The 20,074-nt window shown below is 42.9% G+C and overlaps 1 protein-coding gene across 1 annotated transcript in view; it reads left to right on the top strand.

The window, feature by feature from the left end:
- Positions 1 to 2,163: 2,163 nt before the first annotated feature.
- C5H4orf19 (chromosome 5 C4orf19 homolog) overlaps positions 2,164 to 20,074 on the top strand; it is a 53,231-nt gene continuing 35,320 nt past the window's right edge. Inside the window, exon 1 of the mRNA XM_003411387.3 lies at positions 2,164 to 2,369. The gene's annotated coding sequence lies outside the window, so the exon portion shown is untranslated. The remainder of the gene's footprint in view (positions 2,370 to 20,074) is intronic.

Here is a 20,074-nt window from a genome sequence, read left to right as displayed (position 1 = left end):
CCCGTGAAAGCAGCAGTCAAGAAATCAAAAGACACATTGCATTGGGCAAATCTGCTGCAAGAGACCTCTTTAACGTGTTGGAAAGCAAAGATGTCACCTTGAGGACTAAGGTCCGCCTGGCCCAAACCATGGTGTTTTCGATCACCTCATATGCATGTCAAAGCTGGATAATGAATAAGACTGAAGAAGAATCAGCCTTTGAATTGTGGTGCTGAAGAAGAATACCAAGCATTCCATGGACTGCCAAAAGAACGAACAAATCTATCTTGGAAGAAGTACGACCAGAGTGCTCCTTGGAAGCAAGGATGGTGAGACTACATCTCACATACTTTGGACATGGTATCAGGAGCAGGGATCAGTCCCTGGAGAAGGACATCATGCTTGATAAAGTAGAGGGTCAGTGAAAAAGAGGAAGACTGTCAATGAGATGGATTGATACTGGCGGCAACAATGGGCTTAAGCACCATGATTGTGAGGATGGTGCAGGACTAGGCACTGTTTCATTCTGTTGTACATAGGGTCGCTATGAGTCAGAGCTGACTCGATGGCACCTAACAACATAACCAGTTGGTGAGCATCTAAAAATCAAGCTACACTGGATCAAGTGTAGATAACAGTAGCTGTCAGAAAGCTTGAGGTACATCAGAATTAGCCATCTCCAACATCACTCTGCCAGGATATAATTAAAGGAAGCCTCAAACCAAATTCCCCACACATGTATTTTTAAACTCCATTTATTAGCAGGCACAAAGCAATATATCAATCTGTTCTGTAAACTTGAAGTCCCAATTTTCTGTGCTCGTATGTTCTTCCGCCATCACCCTGCAGAAGAGATACACTTGTGTCAGGCCTGACAATTTTCCAGATGTAGGATTCTGTTTCCCTCCTAGTGGTTAATGCTCTTAACTGCTAACCTGAAGGTTGGAAGTTCGAGTCACCCAGAGGTGAAAGGCCTGGCAATCTACTTCCAAAAAATCAGCCATTGAAAACCCCGTGGAGTACAGTTGTACTCTCACACATAGGCTGGCCAGAATCAACTCTACGGACAACTGTTTTTGTTTCCTTTTATAGTCAGCATCAGGATGGTTAGAAGTTATCCAATCCAATGCTGGGTCACAGGGCCAGGAATCAGGCCTCAGGCAAAACACCTAAGGGTGTGGACTGCAGGCTTCATTAGATTCTAACTCACCATTCATACAGGGCCAAGGAAACTTCTGTAACATTTTAGCCTACCTGCATACTCAGACAGAGTAGAACTGCCCCCTAGGATTTCCAAGGAGTGGCTGGTGGATTGGTACTGCCAATATTTTGGTTAGCAGCCCAGCTCTTAACCACTGCACCACCAGGGTTCCATTTGATCCTTAGGATTCTGTGTTTGCTTGACAATTCTGAAGTGTCTCAGTGGGCCACAAACCTAATGACATTAAAACTCTGCCTGGCTCACTTGAAATGATTCAGTGCAATTTAGGATTCCAATGAAAGATGGGATTATATACATTTTGTAAAGTTGTTGCTGCTGTTGTTTATGTCAGCTTACAACTTTGGTTCTACCATGTATAAAACTTCATCGGGGTTAAACTTAAAGGATGAATTATAAAATACAAATATAAACAGTGGCACTTGGCTGCATTTTAGAATTCTTTTGAGTTCATTCATTTCCACTGAATTGAATTATTTTGAGCACCAGTTCCAGGGGATGGAAGTTAGCACTGGGCTTGTTTTAATTACAGATACTATTTGAATACTAATGAATGAAAAAACAAACAAACAAAACAAACCCTGTGCTGTTGAGATGATTTCAACTCGTATTGACCCTACGTGTTACTGCTCCATAGGGTTTTCTTGGCTGTAATCTTTACAGAAGCAGATCACCAACCAGCCCTTTCTTTCATGGCACCACTGTCTTGGAAGGGTTCGAACCGCCAACCTTTAGGTAAGCAGTCAAGCGCATACCGTTTGTACTACCCAGGGACCTCCAAGGGATGAAAAGCACTGTAATACTTGACCTGGTACCTGAGGAGATTTGACTAAAGGGATTTCATGTTATCGCTCATGTCCTTGACAAGGAAAGGTGTGCAGCTCCTTGTATTTGGTATGTAGTTATTGCACCTCAACAGCAACTAGGGCTGAGTGTTTGGTTTTGTTAGGCAATAGCCACACATCCAACCTGGAGCCACACCCCACCCAGGAGGTCCCAGGGCTGGGTTTTCTGTTTGACTTCTACCCATTACACAACTGTGCGAAGTTCTAACAACCTGCTAGGATTGTAACCTTGGAATGCAAGCCTTCAGGGTGCCTCTTTGGGAAAAGAAAGGAGAACTAGCAGAACAGCGCCAGTGTACGTCTGATGAAGTCAAAAGCCTGGTGAGGTAAGAAAATCCTTTTTAAAAAAAGGAACAAATAAAGCAGTTCCTCTTGCAATTGCTTAAAGGGAGGGAGAAAGCCAAATGAGATATTGGTTCACCACCTTGCTCTCCTAGGCAGGAAATAAGCCCACTAAAATCTGGGGAGGGAATGGTTCATCAACTGAATTATAAAGACTGGCCCCATAAATTTATCTCGTATGTCTTAGAAATCCACATAAAATGGTATAGCAGTGTGTATTCAAAGTACATAATAACCGTAGTTTAAGGAACTGCTCTCACGAACAGTCCTATTATGTAAACTCCCCTGGGGGAGAAAAACTTCCTTCTTTGTCTGAGCTTGAGGGTGTGGTGTGTGAGTGTGTGTATGTGTGTATGCTCTCACATATAGCTGTATTTTTTTAATTATTTAAAAAATCCAATATGGGTAATCTGGTTCAGTGTTGATGGTTTGAGATTTTAGCTCTGGCGACTAGTCATATTTAGTTTATTTTCAGTCATGAGCTTTTTTCCAATTTAGAATGTTTTCAACCCAGGAAGCTAGCTTGAGTTTTTATGAAACATGATGATATCACAGCTGGAATGCAAATCTCTGAATTTGAGTAATGCACCATTAACAATATATTACTGAACTCCTTTATGCCTTAAAAGGTTTCTAGGCTAAATTCTAGGCTAAATGTGCTTTCCCCCAAAACACATATCAAATTGTATCCAGTAATGTGCTACGTAAATATATCTGTTATAGATGTGGATACTTTAGATTTTAACCATTAAGTCTTCTAATATTTTAGCTCTAAGACTCATGTATTTCTTCCTTTATATTTTCTCCCCAACCATATGATTGTGTATTAGTGGTGCTATAGATACATCTTAATGGCACTCTGACTCTTGGTGCCTCTATTATCCCCTCTGTATTTGAAACACTTGGTATTTGCTGAAGTTGTCTGTGGTTTATCAGTTAATCCTTGGTGTCCCTGAAATCCAGGAAAAAAAAAAGAATAGAGTTTCTAAATGTATGTGGAATAAAAGGACATGTGAAGTTTCAGAACCTCTTACTTCCATGAGATTTGATCTGGTTAATAACTATAGCAAAGTGGAACATTCTTTTTATTCTTGGAAGAAAATTCAGCCTGCCACTTTCCCATGTAGAAGACAGGGGGAAGCTGGCCTCTTCAGGGCTTTGTCCCCCAGTTGAGCTTGAGTTGATTTGAAAGCCGGGAAGAATGCAATGTGTTCCATCCATCAGCAACAAGTAGCCCTTTACCCCAGGCCCTGCTCTAGATGAATTAAAAGGGCTAAAGCCTTTCATTCACTTAATACAATGAACCTGTAAGCTAAGTATTATCTCTATTTTACAAATAAAAAATAATAATATCAAGGTAAAGTTTTTTGTATTTTTATTGTTTTTCTTTAAATGTCCGCGTTTTAAAAAAAAAAATGAAGAGATAATAAAAGGTTATAAAGAGGTGTGGCATCCCAAAAAGGAGAATAAATGTTCTAGGGCAGCATATTTTTGAAAGTATCAAAAACTCTTAAAAAGACTTTAACTTTCTGTCAAATGTTGTGAGATACATATCCAAACCAAAACCAAACCCTATGCATCAAGTCAATTCCGACTCACAGCCACCCTATAGGACAGAGTAGAACTGCCCCATAGAGTTTCCAAGGAGCACCTGGCGAATTTGAACTACTGACCCTTTGGTTAGCAGCTGTAGCACTTAACCACTATGCCACCAGGGTTTCCAAGGTGTGTGTGTGTGTGTGCGTGCGTGCGGTTTTATCTTTCATCTAAATGGAATGACTGTTGTCTGCGTCAGTCTCACCGGAGACCACTGAGTCTTCCTGACTTGTAGCACCTACTTCTAGCACCTAATAGACAACCCAGGATTCCTACATGAACTGTTTACTGTTGGCAGTTACCCTTTGGATCAGGGCCAAAGCTTTCCTATTACAAATTCACCTTTACTTCTTTTGGTATTTCCTGAGATGAGATGAAAATAGCAATCCTTGGGATCCAAATAATAATCTTTCATATACTGAAGAGAACGATTGTGCCTGGCTGCTTCACAGAGTCTCATGTGAAAACTGTATCTCTGCTGGGGATCGGTTGACTTGTCTGAGTCCCATCCTGTTGTCTTCAGTGATTCTCTTGTCACCTACTAATAACCAGTCATTAAGCTCCCCCTGTATTTGAGGCTTTTTAGGAGCTTTGTTTTATATGCATTACCTCTAATCCTCTTATAGTCCTGTGAAGTGGTGTTATCCCTATTCTACAGGTGAGGAAACTGACTTGCCTCAAGTGGTATCAATTGCAGTCTCATTCCTGTTCTCCCACTTTGTCTTCATTAAATGACAGTACTCTACTGAGAACCTAATGCCGGACATCCCACCCCTTGAGTTATTAACTCATAGCAGGGGAAAGTTGGGGTAGGGAATTGCCTAAAGGCCCACATCCTAAGGCCTTAGGGTCTCTGGTAATTGGAGTTTAGTGATGTGTGGCTGAGGGAAAATTGTCTGAGAAATGCATTTGTCCCTCAGGCTCAGGACTCTGAAACCTGTCGCTGGAGCCAGGTGGCTATGGAATTTGGGGATTTCAAAAATTTTGCAAGATAATATTAAATTATATTAAAAACAGAATAATAAATACCCCAAACACATCATCCCCTAATTATTTTGCTATTATTTGTGCTCTTGAGGTTATTTACCTCTGTTGTATCGGTGTGGTGGAATTACTATATAATATTGTGCTGTTGCATATCTCTTTCCAACTTCTTAGTTCAGTGACTTAACATTAGTAGCTTAAAGTCGGCATGGTAGGAGCGTTTACACCATGGAAATTGGCAAATGCTACAAATCAGGTCTTGATGTATTGTTTTCTTGCTTGTCTAGACTTAAGTTATGAAGAAAATGTTAATAATGCAGATTAAAATTAAAAGTGTGTTGAATCTATAAGTTGTTAAATTGGAAATAGCACAAAAAATTCCTTGAAGAAATATTTTCCAGGTATTAAAAAACTTTACTCAGTTCAGGAAAGAATTTGCTGTTGTCATGAGGAACAAGAGATATTTCAACTTGCATCTTCATGGTCTCATTTTTGTCTTACTTGTTAACTTAAAACATCAGCCAACATCACCCATCAGCATTGATGTAGGCACTACATTTGGCATTAGTTGTAATCATGGGTTGACTACAGATAAGAGAGTCTGGCAAAACTCACCGAAAGCATTCCGTGAAAATCATCTGTATGGAATGTACAATATAAAGCATTGTATGTCTTATTATTACTTGTAAACTATGTTGCACATCCTTTATATCAGTAATATTTGTAATACACGTTCTTTTTCTGTAGAACCAGTTGTAGAACCAGCATTCCACTGCCTGTAAGGTACAGCTGGCCTGCAAACTTTGCACTTGGCAGATGCACAAAGCAAAAATAATGCCTTCCCCAAAACAGCGGCACAGTTTTGAACATAGTTGAAATAAAAACGTAGCTTTTTATCCTGTTGTTTAAAAACGAAAAACCAAAAATCATGCTGACTACTTCTGAGCTTGAATTTTCCACTTTGGTTTACTAGCAAGAGGAAATACTAGCACAGCCTTGAAACCACCCCAGAGCAGCCTCCAGATAAGCATCTCCTGAAATAGCGTGTATTTTGTTTCCGCATGTGCATGTATTCTTTTTTTTTTAATCCAAAGAACATAAAGGCGACACTCTTTACGTTTTAGTATATCAAGCTAAGAAAACATTAAGGATTGAAAATTTGGGAATTTAAACCAGTATCATATTTACTTAGTTGAGTGAATTGAAAGTAGGTTAAGAGCTTGTCAGTTTCTGATTGTTTTACTACCTACCCTGTACCACTCTCTAGAAATAACTGTTGTGATCTGTGGGTTGTCACGCACATTTTTATGTGCTCAGTTACTTAAATCTAATTGGTTTTAGATTGTTTCCACAAACTATGTTTCCGCATTACATTCCACACTGCCGAAGGTGTGGCTGTTCCTTCCAGTTGATTTTAACTTCAAAGTAGGCAAACTCTCTTTGACTTGCAAAATGCTGGAGAACTGCCCTCCTTTCCACCTTACTCTTACACAAATCTATTGATTGTTGAATGGAAAAAAAATATGAATGAATGAATGAAAACAACAACTATGGATCTTTCCAGTATTTTCTGAAAAATTACTTTCCTTACGTGGAATTAGAAATACTTAAGCCCTGGTGGCACAGTGGTTTAAGTGATCGACTGCTAGCTGAAAGTTCAGCGGTTTGAAGCCAACAGTGGCTTCTCAGGAAAGGGATGTGGCAGTCTGCTTCCACAGAAATTTACAGTCGTGGAAACCTTATGGGGTCACTATGCGTCGGAATCTATTCCATGGCAGTGGGTTTTTTTTTTTTTTTTTTTTTAGTGGGTAAGCAGAAAGGATAATAATAGCTGAGCAAGTTGTATTTGATTCAGGTCTGAACAGACATCTAATGGAGACAAATCATGACTGTAGAGTTCTCGGTTCTCTTAGGAAAGTAGGTGGATTGCCTAGTGATGGTGGGAAATCCTTTCTGTGTACATTTTCCTGGTGATTGTTGGGCAGAATTTTTTTATGGCTTTGATATTCAGAATATGCCAGATTCTTTATTTTCTTAAGATGTTCACATTTCCTAATTAATAAGAAATGATACTGAAATGAAAATACGAGGAAGCTTTTGATCTCTGGGACTTTTGTTATTTGGGAGAAAGCAATGCTTTTTATTTGTTTGTTTGTTTGTTTCCCCTATGGCATTTAAGGAAACAAGATGAGATGTTCTATATAGAAATAGCTTTTTTTTTTTTTGAAAACCATTCCTCCAAGAAAGATGAAATTTAAATCCAAGGTTATTGGCTACAATCTGATGGGAATAGACTACTTCTCCAACAGATGAGCTCACAAGATGGATGTTTTGGCATCATGAAGTCCAGGAATTTAAGTCACAGAGCCCACTTCCAGAAAGGTCCATGTGAGTCTATTCCAGCTTGGCCATAGCTGGGCCAGAGTGTTGTCTTAACCTTGAAGCTCTTTCCCGTACTCCACTTCCCTTAATCTGACCATACTGTCTTGACTCTAACAATACGAGGCTAGATTTTTAGGGCCAATTAGTTAACAAGTATTTACTGAGTACCCATTATGTGTTTGGCATTGGGTTAAACACTAGGGAGAGAGTATATTTTCTTCATGGAAAATATACTCTAGCATAGAACAGCCTAGAAATGAGTGAAAATTATTTTCTCTGCTACATCAGCCTGAGACCAGAAGAACTAGATGGTGCCCAGCTACAACCAATGACTGCCCTGAAAGGGAACACAATAGAGAATCCCTGATGGAGCAGGAGAACAGTGGGATGCAGACCTCAAATTCTCGTAAAAAGACCAGACTTAATGGTCTGACTGAAACTAGAAGGACCCTGGAGGTCATGGCCCCCAGACTTTCTGTTAGCCCAAAACAAGAACCATTCCCAAAGCCAACTCCTCAGACAGGGACTGGACTGGACTATAAGACAAAATGATTCTGGTGAGGAGTGAGCTTCTTGGCTCAAGTAGACACATGAGACTATGTGGTCAGCTCCTGTCTGGAAGGGAGATGAGAAGGCAGGGGGGACAGGAGCTGGCTGAATGGGCACAGGGAATACAGGGTGGAGAGAAGGAGCATGGTGTCTCATTAGGGGGAGAGCAACTAAGAGTATATAGCAAATTTTTGTATGAGAGATTGACTTGATTTGTAAACTTTCACTTAAAGCACAATAAAAAATAAAAACAATTTAAAAATTATATTCTCTGTTCAACTAAAATCTATCAAATGCCTATTATGCGTCAAGCTCTCTTTTACGTACTGAGGAATCAGTTGTGAAAAATTCAGACTCCATTGTATGAGAGATGCAGAGGGTTCCCTGGGAGTTCAGAACCAGACAATCCTTTCTAGAGGGATCCAGGATGCTTTCTGGAAGAGGCTAAAATTGAGTGAGAAGCCAGAACCAATGGGTAGAGGAAGGCTTTCCAGGAAGAAGAGAGATCCTGAGCAGGCCCAGTGAAAACTCCCAAATCGTGAAAGTGTAAGGTATTTTTTTAAAGAATAGAGTATTTCTCCTCATTATTCCAACACCTCTACCCACCATTATTTGGGTTTGAGTTTTTTCTTGTAGATGAGGTGGGAGCCACAGTGGTGCCAAAAACAGGAGAGGATGGAGCAGGAAGTGGGAAAGAGGCTCTACGAAGGCAGATTGCAGTCCCTTGTCTGTCTCTTCCCTCAGGCTCTCCCTTTAAGAAGTCTCCCAGTTTGGTCCACTGCTGCCTGTTAATTTTTTGTTTTTTATTGTGCTTTAGGTGAAAGGTTACAGAGCAAATTAGTTTCCTGTTAAACAGTTAATGTACAAATTGTTTTACAACATTGGTTGCCAACCCTGCGGTGTGTCAGCACTTCCCCCTTCACTCCGGCTTCCCTGTTCCCATTTGTCCAGTTTTCCTGTCCCATCCTGCCTTCTCATCTTTGCTTTTTGGGCTGGTGTGCCCTTTAGTCTTCTATGCATGAACTGAAAAATGAAGCACGTACCTCACCTATGTTATTGTTGGCCCTATAGACCTGTCTAATCTTTGGCTGAAGGCTGAACCTCAGGAGTACCTTCAGTACTGAGCTAACAGGGTGTCCAGGAGCCATACTCTTGGGGTTTCTCTAATCTCTGTCAGTCCAGCAAGCCACTGCCTGTTTTGCTGATCCTCTTTTAGGTGTTCCACACCTGAGAGGTGTGTGGTGAGAAGATCAATAGATCATTTTATTTTGATTTCGCATTTACTGAGAACTAAAAATAACTATTTCAGGACACATGCTTTTCCTCACAATAATCCTGCAAAATAGAAGAGGGACATCATTATCACTACTTTTTTGGTGAGGAAAATTGGTTTCCTCAGCATGAGTGACTTTGCTGAGTCCACAGTTAGACATGGCAGAGCCAACACTGGAACTACATATCCTGGGATTTTGGGTCCCAAGCAGTAGAGTGTAGTGCTTTGGGGTCACTTGAAATCCTAGCTCCACCCTTACTAACTAGAAGATACAAGGCAAATTCCTTAATCTCTTTAATCTTTGCTTCCTCTCCTATTAAATGGCCTTAAAAATAAGTTGTGTGCTTTCTAGTCGATTCTGACTCATAGCAACCTGTGACAGAGTAGAACTACCCAGCGGGTTTGCTAGACTGTAATCTTTATGGAAACAGATCACCAGGTCTTTTCTTGCATGGAGCAGCTGATAGGTTTGAGCCACTGACCTTTTGGTTAGATACGAAGTGCTTTAACCATTGTAGTTGTTATAGGGTTAAATGAGATAATGTACATAAAGTGCTTGACACACAGTAAGCACTCAATAAATATTAGTATTATTCCATCATGAATATAGGCACTAAATTAGTTTTTTTTTTTTTTTAATTTTTCTTTAGGTGAAAGTTTACTGCTCAAGTTAATTTCTCATACAAAAATTTATACACGCATAGTTATGTGACCCTAGTTAAAATTCCTATAATGTGACAGAACACTCTCCCTTTCCACCCCGGGTTTCCCATCTCCATTCACCCAGCTCCTATCCCTTTCTGCCTTCTCATCCTGCCTTTGGACAGGAGCTGACCATTTAGTCTTGTGTATCTACTTGAACTAAGGAGCACAGTATTCACGAGTATTATTTTATGGTTTATAGTCCAGTCTAATCTTTGTCTGAAGAGTTGGCTTCGGGAATGGTTTTAGTTCTGGGTTAACAGAGAGTCCAGGGGCCATGTCTTCTGGGGTTCCTTTAGCCTTAGACCATCAAGTCTGGTCTTTTTAAGTGAATTTGATTGCTGCACCCCACTTTTCTCCTAGTCTGTCAGGGACTCTCTCTTGTGTTACCTGTCAGGGTGGTCACTGGTGGTAGCCAGACACCATCAAGTTCTTCTAGTCTCAGGCTGATGGAGTACTAAATTAGATTTTGTGGTTAAAACACTCTGTAAGCCAGGGAAATGGACATCTGTGTAACTCACCACATGGCCATGGGATAGACTCTGAGCAAGCACTTGGCACAGGGCTTTGATGGTTCCATTTAGAGTTGGGGCCCAAGGCTCCAAAAGACTTCCTAGAGCAGATCTTATTGGGAGTTTGACTAGGGAGGTAGAGTTTCACTGAAGAAATAGCAATTTTATTAATAATCTATTGCTGCCTAACAAATTAACCCAACATTTAGCAGCCTAAAACAACGAACACTGATTATCTCAAAGTTTCTGTGGGTCAGGAATCTGGATACAGCTTAACTGGGTGCCTCTGACTCGAAGTTTCTCATGAGGCTGCAGTCATCTCAAGGCCCGACCGCGGCTAGAGAATCCGCTTCCAAGCTCCCTTAGGTGCCTGTTGGCAGGCCTCAGAAGATCCACTTCCAAGCTCACTCATGTGGTTGCTGGCAGCCTTGGTTCCTCGTCACGTACTTTGTGTATCCTGTAGAGATGGAGTCAGCCAACTTTTTCTGGAGAGGGCCACATAGTAAATATTTTAGGTTTTGCAGGTCTCTTGGAACTACTCAACTCTGCCGTGTAGTGCAAAAGCAACCATAGACAATACGTAAATAAATCCGCATAGCTGTGTTCCAGTAAAACAATGTACAAAAACAAATGGCCCTACCCTTGCTCCAGATCTCTACAAGGACAGTAGCATGGTTTAGCAAAAATAATACTGGGCTGGCTACCGGGAGACCTGGGTTCCAGTTCTGTCTCTACAGTCACCTTCTGAACCTGGCAGTCACTGAGCTTCTCAGGGCTTCAGCTCCCAATCTATAATACATGCGGGTTAGATTGCCATCCCCTCGAGCCTTCCCACCCCACAAATGCTATAATTCTAAATTTCATCTTTATTCACTTCAAACGTAATAGCCATTTATTTGTCCTCTCTGTCTTTTTCTGCTAAAACTAATAGCTTAACCAGAGTGTCTAGACACTCTCTAATCCTCACTGTAGAATGGAAGAAATTTAGCCAAGGAAAACTAAATCAACATGCCCAAGTCCACCACTTTAATGCATGTGATCTCTGTCACTCATGGCGTGCCTGGCCAGCTTTGGGGCAGAAAGCTAGGGACTCATGGCAGCAGCAACCCTGCATAGGAAAGGCGAGGCCAAGAAGCTGGAGGACCAAAAGTATCATCATAATACTACCAGTGATTGATTGATTTTTGTTTTCGTTGTTGTTAAGTGCCAATAAGTAGATTTTAGACTCATAGTGACCCCATGTGACAGAGTAGCACTGCCCCATGGGATTTTCTAGGCTGTAATCTGTACAAGAGTCAGACTGAGTAGATTCAAACTGCCAGCCTTTCAGTTAGCAGCCCGGCACTTAACAATTGTGTCTTTACCCTGTGCCAATACAAAATATTTAACCCATGAGATGTAGGTACTTGATCACAAGTAATTGAGCCTCTATAAGAGGCACATGAGGGTAGGCTCTGTACCCCCCAAATGTCCCTTAAATGGTTGCACAGGAATCTGGCACTAATATCTCTTGACTTCCTTTTGTATTACACTTATGGTGAACATACAACCTGGTTTTTCTAGAACAACTGTGGTATCGGATCAAGGTCTCTCAGGTTGAAGGAGGCCCAGATTACTTTTTTGTTGCTGTTTTTGAGGCTCTCAGTATATTAATATAGTGGGGTAATGACAAAACAGGGTTATAAAAATTGAAGAATATTTTAATATTATATAAATTTGCAGTTTTGCACATATACGTAAAGGTGATGGACTATTCCTATTTCCAATATAAAGGATTAATTTTCAGGGAACTAAACTAAACCAAACCCCTTGCCGTTAAGTCAACTCCAATTCATAGTGACTCTACAGGACAGAGTAGAACTGCCACCACAGGGCTTCCGAGGCTGTCATCTTCACGGAAGCAGACTGCTGCATCTTTCTCCCATGGCGCTGCTGATGGATGTGAACCGCCGAACTTTTGGTTAGCAGTTGAGCACTTAACCACTGTGCCACCAGGGAGGACCCCTTTTTTAGGGAAATACTGATGATTTATTATGGAAAAATGGGGCTAGAGTTTAAAGCTATCTAATAGACATTGACTTCTTTCAGTCTTGTCAGAGTGGCTGTGGACATGTATCTGGAGGAGCCTACATTTGAGACCCTTCATTAGTATGAGGCCCAGGATAATTGGCATCTTGCATCCCATATTCCTCATCTACGCGACAGTAATAGGCTTGTTTGCATGCATTCTGTCATATTGAAGACTCCATGGTATAAAAGTAAAAACTTAAACTCTACATTCTTGCTCCACCATTTACTAGTTGTGTAACCATATACAAGTTAGCGAAACTTGCTAAACCAGTTTCCTTATTTGTAAAATGGTGCTGGTAAGATGAGATAGTGAATGTAAAGTATCAGGCACATAGTGGATGCTTAAGTGTCAGATGCCATCAACTCCACCACCATAACCACTGACACCGTCATTACCATCACCACCATAATTACCTCTATCTTCATCACCACCACCACTGTAACCGCCTCTGCCTTCATCACCACCACTGTAACCGCCTCTGCCTTCATCACCACCACTGTAACCGCCTGTGCCTTCATCACCACCACTGTAACCGCCTCTGCCTTCATCACCACCACTGTAACCGCCTCTGCCTTCATCACCACCACCACTGTAACCGCCTCTGCCTTCACCACCACCACTGTAACCGCCTCTGCCTTCATCACCACCACCACTGTAACCGCCTCTGCCTTCATCACCACCACCACTGTAACCGCCTCTGCCTTCACCACCACCACTGTAACCGCCTGTGCCTTCATCACCACCACTGTAACCGCCTCTGCCTTCATCACCACCACTCTAACCGCCTCTACCTTCACCACCACCACCACTGTAACCGCCTCTGCCTTCATCACCACCACCACTGTAACCGCCTCTGCCTTCATCACCACCACCACTGTAACCGCCTCTGCCTTCATCACCACCACTGTAACCGCCTCTGCCTTCATCACCACCACTGTAACCGCCTCTGCCTTCATCACCACCACCACTGTAACCGCCTCTGCCTTCATCACCACCACTGTAACCGCCTCTGCCTTCATCACCACCACCACTGTAACCGCCTCTGCCTTCATCACCACCACTGTAACCGCCTCTGCCTTCATCACCACCACTGTAACCGCCTGTGCCTTCATCACCACCACTGTAACCGCCTCTGCCTTCATCACCACCACTCTAACCGCCTCTACCTTCACCACCACCACCACTGTAACCGCCTCTGCCTTCACCACCACCACCACTCTAACCGCCTCTACCTTCACCACCACCACCACTGTAACCGCCTCTGCCTTCACCACCACCACCACTGTAACCGCCTCTGCCTTCATCACCACCACTGTAACCGCCTCTGCCTTCATCACCACCACTGTAACCGCCTGTGCCTTCATCACCACCACTGTAACCGCCTCTGCCTTCATCACCACCACTCTAACCGCCTCTACCTTCACCACCACCACCACTGTAACCGCCTCTGCCTTCACCACCACCACCACTCTAACCGCCTCTACCTTCACCACCACCACCACTGTAACCGCCTCTGCCTTCACCACCACCACCACTGTAACCGCCTCTGCCTTCATCACCACCACTGTAACCGCCTGTGCCTTCACCACCACCACTGTAACCGCCTCTGCCTTCACCACCACCACCACTGTAACCGCCTCTGCCTTCATCACCACCACCACTGTAACCGCCTCTGCCTTCACCACCACCACCACTCTAACCGCCTCTACCTTCACCACCACCACTGTAACCGCCTCTGCCTTCATCACCACCACCACTGTAACCGCCTCTACCTTCACCACCACCACCACTCTAACCGCCTCTACCTTCACCACCACCACTGTAACCGCCTCTGCCTTCATCACCACCACCACTGTAACCGCCTCTACCTTCACCACCACCACCACTCTAACCGCCTCTACCTTCACCACCACCACCACTGTAACCGCCTGTGCCTTCATCACCACCACCACTGTAACCGCCTCTGCCTTCATCACCACCACTGTAACCGCCTCTGCCTTCATCACCACCACCACTGTAACCGCCTCTGCCTTCACCACCACCACTGTAACCGCCTCTGCCTTCATCACCACCACTGTAACCGCCTCTGCCTTCATCACCACCACTGTAACCGCCTCTGCCTTCATCACCACCACTGTAACCGCCTCTGCCTTCATCACCACCACTGTAACCGCCTGTGCCTTCATCACCACCACTGTAACCGCCTCTGCCTTCATCACCACCACTGTAACCGCCTGTGCCTTCATCACCACCACTGTAACCGCCTCTGCCTTCATCACCACCACTGTAACTGCCTGTGCCTTCATCACCACCACTGTAACCGCCTCTGCCTTCATCACCACCACTGTAACCGCCTCTGCCTTCATCACCACCACTGTAACCGCCTGTGCCTTCATCACCACCACCACTGTAACCACCTCTACCTTCATCACCACCACTGTAACCGCCTCTGCCTTCATCACCACCACTGTAACCGCCTCTGCCTTCATCACCACCACTGTAACCGCCTGTGCCTTCATCACCACCACTGTAACCGCCTGTGCCTTCATCACCACCACCACTGTAACCGCCTCTGCCTTCATCACCACCACTGTAACCGCCTGTGCCTTCATCACCACCACTGTAACCGCCTGTGCCTTCATCACCACCACCACTGTAACCACCTCTACCTTCATCACCACCACCACTGTAACCGCCTCTACCTTCACCCCCACCACTGTAACCGCCTCTGCCTTCATCACCACCACCACTGTAACCGCCTCTGCCTTCATCATCACCACCACCATCACCACTTCCACCTTTATCACCATTACCACCACCCTTCACACACCCTCCACACACACACATACAAACTCACAAATCAGACCCCCAGCCCCAAATACTGGTTTTAAAAATCTGTTGAATGTAAGCACACTGCCCGCTGGTGCCCATGAAGGTCTTGTAACCTTCCTAAGCTCCCATGCATACGTGAGCGTACAGAGCCAGAGCTGCAGTGACTTGGCTTCTGGTTTCTGTCTCACTCATCCTCTCCCCTTCATGATCCCATCACCCTTGGTAAATGAACGTGCAAGACGGGGTTCGAATATCTGAGACAAATCTCTAATGTTGAATAGTGAAGAAAATTTAAATGGAATAAGGACTGTATAAACAGAAAAGATAATATCCACAAGGCATTGGCGCACCTACAGATTTACAGGATACTGTCAGCCATTGCCTTTGGGGCCCCTGCTGTCAAGCAAGACACACCTTTCTGCTTCCACCCGGGAAGAGCTTACCCTGCAAAGACGAAGATAAATGATTAACCTAATTGGATTTGAGAATTCCGCTCTGATCCCCTGTGGTCTATTGTGCCAGGCCTTAAATGTTTGGAAAGGGGGGCTTCTGCCTGGGACAGGTAATTTCTGAACAAGTTTTCCTTATACTTTCACCTGGAGTTTTGGATTTAAATAGCAGTGATACTTGTGGAGCCAGCCAGCATTTCCTGGCTTGTCATGGAGAAAATTAGCTCCCTGGCTGGTCTGTAACTACTGGGTCCTATAAGTCAACTTTACTTAATGGCGAAAGAAAATTAACGAATGGGAAGGCAAGGAAAACCAAAATCATTTCACACATTAAAATTATGCAGTGTTTGTAGTCAGCACTGTAGACACTGAACTGCGAAAGGGCCAGGAAGGTGACTTTCCCCCAAATCCAGAGCAGTGTTAAGTAGTAGAGGAATGGTTAATTAACTGGCAGAAGGTCACCCATGGAATATTCTGGAGCCATTTAAAACAATCATTATGAATATTATGTTTTGTCACAGAAAAGGCCAGAGACATAATGTTAAGTGAAAAAAAGCAGGACATGATGTTGTTTATGTATGTGTAAAATTGGCATGCAGGTGGACATAAAGTAAGGCAAATCCTGGAAAAAAATTTAACCTAACACAGTGCTAGGGTGCTGTGATTATGGGCGATCTTTTTTCTGCCGTTTTCCCAAACTTTGTGTATTTATCTGTATGTTTCCATGTGTGTATAATTATATATACTGTATAAAAAGAACCAAAAACTCATTGCCATCAAGTCAGTTTTGACTCATAGCTACCCTATAGGACAGAGTGGAACTGTCCCATGGGGTTTCCAAGGAGCGGCTGGTGGATTTGAACTGCTAAACTTTTGGTTAACAGCCAAACCCTTAACCACTGCACCACCAGATCTCCATATACATATAAAACACACCATCTCCATCGTGGCTGAGTTGATTCCAACTCATAGGGACCCGGTCGGACAGAGTAGAACTGCCCCATAGAGTTTCCAAGGAGCACGTGGCGAATTCGAACTGCCGACCTTTTGGTTAGCAGTTGTAGCTCTTAACCACTACGCCACCAGGGTTTCCATATACTGTATAAAAATACACACACAATTGTATTGAATATGTAATTTTTATTTTTCAAAAGCTTACTTAAAGCACTTGGAAAAGATTAAAAATATTTGTGAGCAGAGTGGATGCAAAAGAAAAAAAGTTTTTATACTTCAAGAAATACATAGAATTTGGCATATCCAAAGGAATAAACATGAAAAGTCATCAATAGATGAGTGAATTTTACATTCCATACTGCAGATGGCTGTGCTTTCCTGAAGTACCCAGGAGTTTTTTTCTGTGGCGATTCTAGATATAAATCACGGTTTTGTTTTGCTAGGTTTAAATGGCATTCCTCTTTGATTGTTACTTCACACAATGAAAAGATATTTCCTTGTGCAAAGTAGTGGTTAACTTCTTCTAACCTCAGACAACAAAGAGGCCCCTGTGTGAGGACGCTGGAATTCCTCTTGGAAGACAGGGAAGGCCCCCAGCTGAATTGTATCCAAGGAAGACGTTGCAAAGCTTGCAAAGCTTGTTCAGAGAAAGAAGCCCAGCTTGAGTTCTTTCTTTCTATTCAGTTATTGGCCCCGCTTGGGGGTGGGTGATGGGGAAACCAGTAAAAGAAAACCTAAAAACAAACCTGAATGCATTTACAAATTACAAGAAAAAGTTAGTTCTTTCAACCAATTCAGGCTTATTGTATTTAGAATTTAACTCCACTTGGAAAGAAAATTTTTTTTTCAGTCGTGGAGGTTAACAAAGATGGACTGTCCACTCTATGGTATAAATTCTGAGTTAAAAAAAAAAGAAGAAACTTCAGATAAGTCTTGGGCTGGCTCAGTTCACTTGGCTATCTCTTCTGCTCTTGCCCAGCAGGGAGTCCTGCATGTTGCCACTAGTTGTTAAGATGAACTACAAATTGCATTAAGTCAGGCCTCTCCCCAGCTAGCCTAAGGTGCTTCCATTTCCATCACCTGGAGACCTTCCCCTCCAGCCACCTTCCGCACATCCTTCTGCTCCTCCTAGAAGCTGTTGGGAGGATTTATAGAATGACAATAGAATCCCTGTGAGTGGGCCTAGGATGTCCCAGGCTTTTGGCAAATGTTAATGTCCTTTCCCTTATCTTTCTCTTCACCCTTCTTTGAATAGAATTTCTGCTTCCTGCTAGAGGTGCTTAAGTTCTTGGGCAATGATAAATGCTTTAAGGAAAGCCAGAAAACAGGGAAGTGATGAGAAGTGAGAGGTGAGGAGAACTACCCTCTTCCCAATGAAGGGCCACTCTTTACCCTCTTACTGAGTGCTAGAAATTAACAACATGGATAAGAATGGCAGCTGCCATTTTTGTGCTTCTGCCTTTGCTAATCCTAATTCCTGCATTGTCTATACACCTCACGTGAGAAAATGAAGGCCCAGAGAGACTGAGAGATTTGCTAGAGGCCACACAGCTAATAAGAAGTGAAGCTAGGGTTCAAACTCAGGAGTTTCTGATTCCAGAGTTCTCCCTTCTTTCCACTGTGCAAAAACTACCTTCCCAAAGACTCAGAGCTCTGGTCACCAGTGGCATTTGCCCTCAGCATCTGTAGGCAGCCAAATAATATCAGGAGAAGTAAGAAATACCCCTTGCTAGAGCCCATTCTGGAAACCCTGGTCGCGTAGTGGTTAAGTGTTATGGCTGCTAACCAAAGGGTTGGCAGTTCAAATCCACCAGGTGCTCCTTGGAAACTCTATGGGGCAGTTCTACCCTGTGTTATAGGGTGGCTATGAATCGGAATCAACTCAATGGCACTGGGTTTGGTTTGGTTTTGGTTTAGAGCCCATTTTACAGCACCTAACAACAACAACAACAACAAAGCACCAGGCCTGACTCCACTTGAAAACTAAATTGCTAGCAAAGTAAAAATTCCATTGGACGTACAGATAGCTGGTTGAATATCAAGCTTTGCAAGGCTCTATTTACTAATAAACCATGGAATGTGATCCCTTCAGGAGTCCAGTGTTGTATCTGAATACATTGTAAATACCTGTGATTAAGAACCTCAGTGCAGTCCAATAGAACTTTCTGCAGTGGGGAAAATGTTCTACATCTAAACTGTCCAGTGCAGTAGCCACTAACCATGTATGTTTTTTGCACACCTGAAATGTAGCTAGTGTAACTGAGGAACTGAACTTTTAATTTTATTTTAATTCATGTTAATTTAAATAGCCACATGTGGCTAATAGTTTCAATACTGAATGCACGGCTCTAGAGTATTCTGAAAGGTTGGTTCTTCATCCTCACACTTTCACAGTACTTTGCCTACATCTCACTAAATTATAAGCTTTATGTCTTATTCGTCCTGCTCTGGTCAACCACTAACACTTGGCATGGCCCACAACATTAGATGCTTAATAATAAATGTAGGTTAAATGAATGGATATGAATTGACTTTTTCCAAAGCATCATTATTACTGCCTGCTATCATCTAGTTTGGAAACCCTGGTGGTGTGACGGTTAAGTGCTACGGCTGCTAACCAAGAGGTCGGCAGTTCGAATCCACCAGGTGCTCCTTGGAAACTGTATGGGGCAGTTCTACTCTGTCCTATAGGGTCGCTATGAGTCGGAATTGACTCGATGGCAGTGGGTTTGGTTTTGGTTTTTTTATCATCTAGTTTATCCTTTCTTATGACTTTGCTCTTATGTGTAGAAGGTTGTTTCCAAATCTTCAAATGAAGCCCAGACTGCCTACATGTTAGGTACAGGTTTGCATGTTAGGTACAGGTTTGCAAAACAGTTATTGGACACTGTTGCTGCGTGGCCCTCTCCTCACCTCCATCATGTTTGTATATCTTCATTTTTTTAGACATATACATGCACATATTTAAAGAATTATCTAGTTCTTCAGGTCCCAGTCCCCCTCTCCACCGCATTTTCCTTTCCTCAGAGGAAATCACTTTAACCCTTTTAACTAGTTATTTTGCTTTTGTCTATTTCTCTAAAGGAATGCTTCTGTTATCATTTCTTCTTCTTTTTTTTTTCCTCCTTTTTTTTTTTCTTTCATCAGTATTAGGAATTATCTTCCACTATGGAAGAACTAAAAACCCCTTGGTGTTGAGTCAATTCCGACTCATAGCAGCCCTGTAGGACATAGTAGAACTGCCACATAAGATTTCCAAGGAGCGGCTGGTGGAGAAGAATTGATGCCTTTGAATTATGGCGTTGACAAAGAGTATTGAATATACCATGGATTGCCAGAAGAACAAACAAATCTGTCTTGGAAGCACAACCAGAATGTTCCATAG

Source organism: Loxodonta africana, chromosome 5 (genome assembly GCF_030014295.1).
Source record: "Loxodonta africana isolate mLoxAfr1 chromosome 5, mLoxAfr1.hap2, whole genome shotgun sequence".
Lineage (NCBI taxonomy): Eukaryota > Metazoa > Chordata > Mammalia > Proboscidea > Elephantidae > Loxodonta > Loxodonta africana.
The sequence above is the reverse complement of the archived record's forward strand: the minus strand, read 5'-3'. Positions and strand labels throughout refer to the sequence as shown.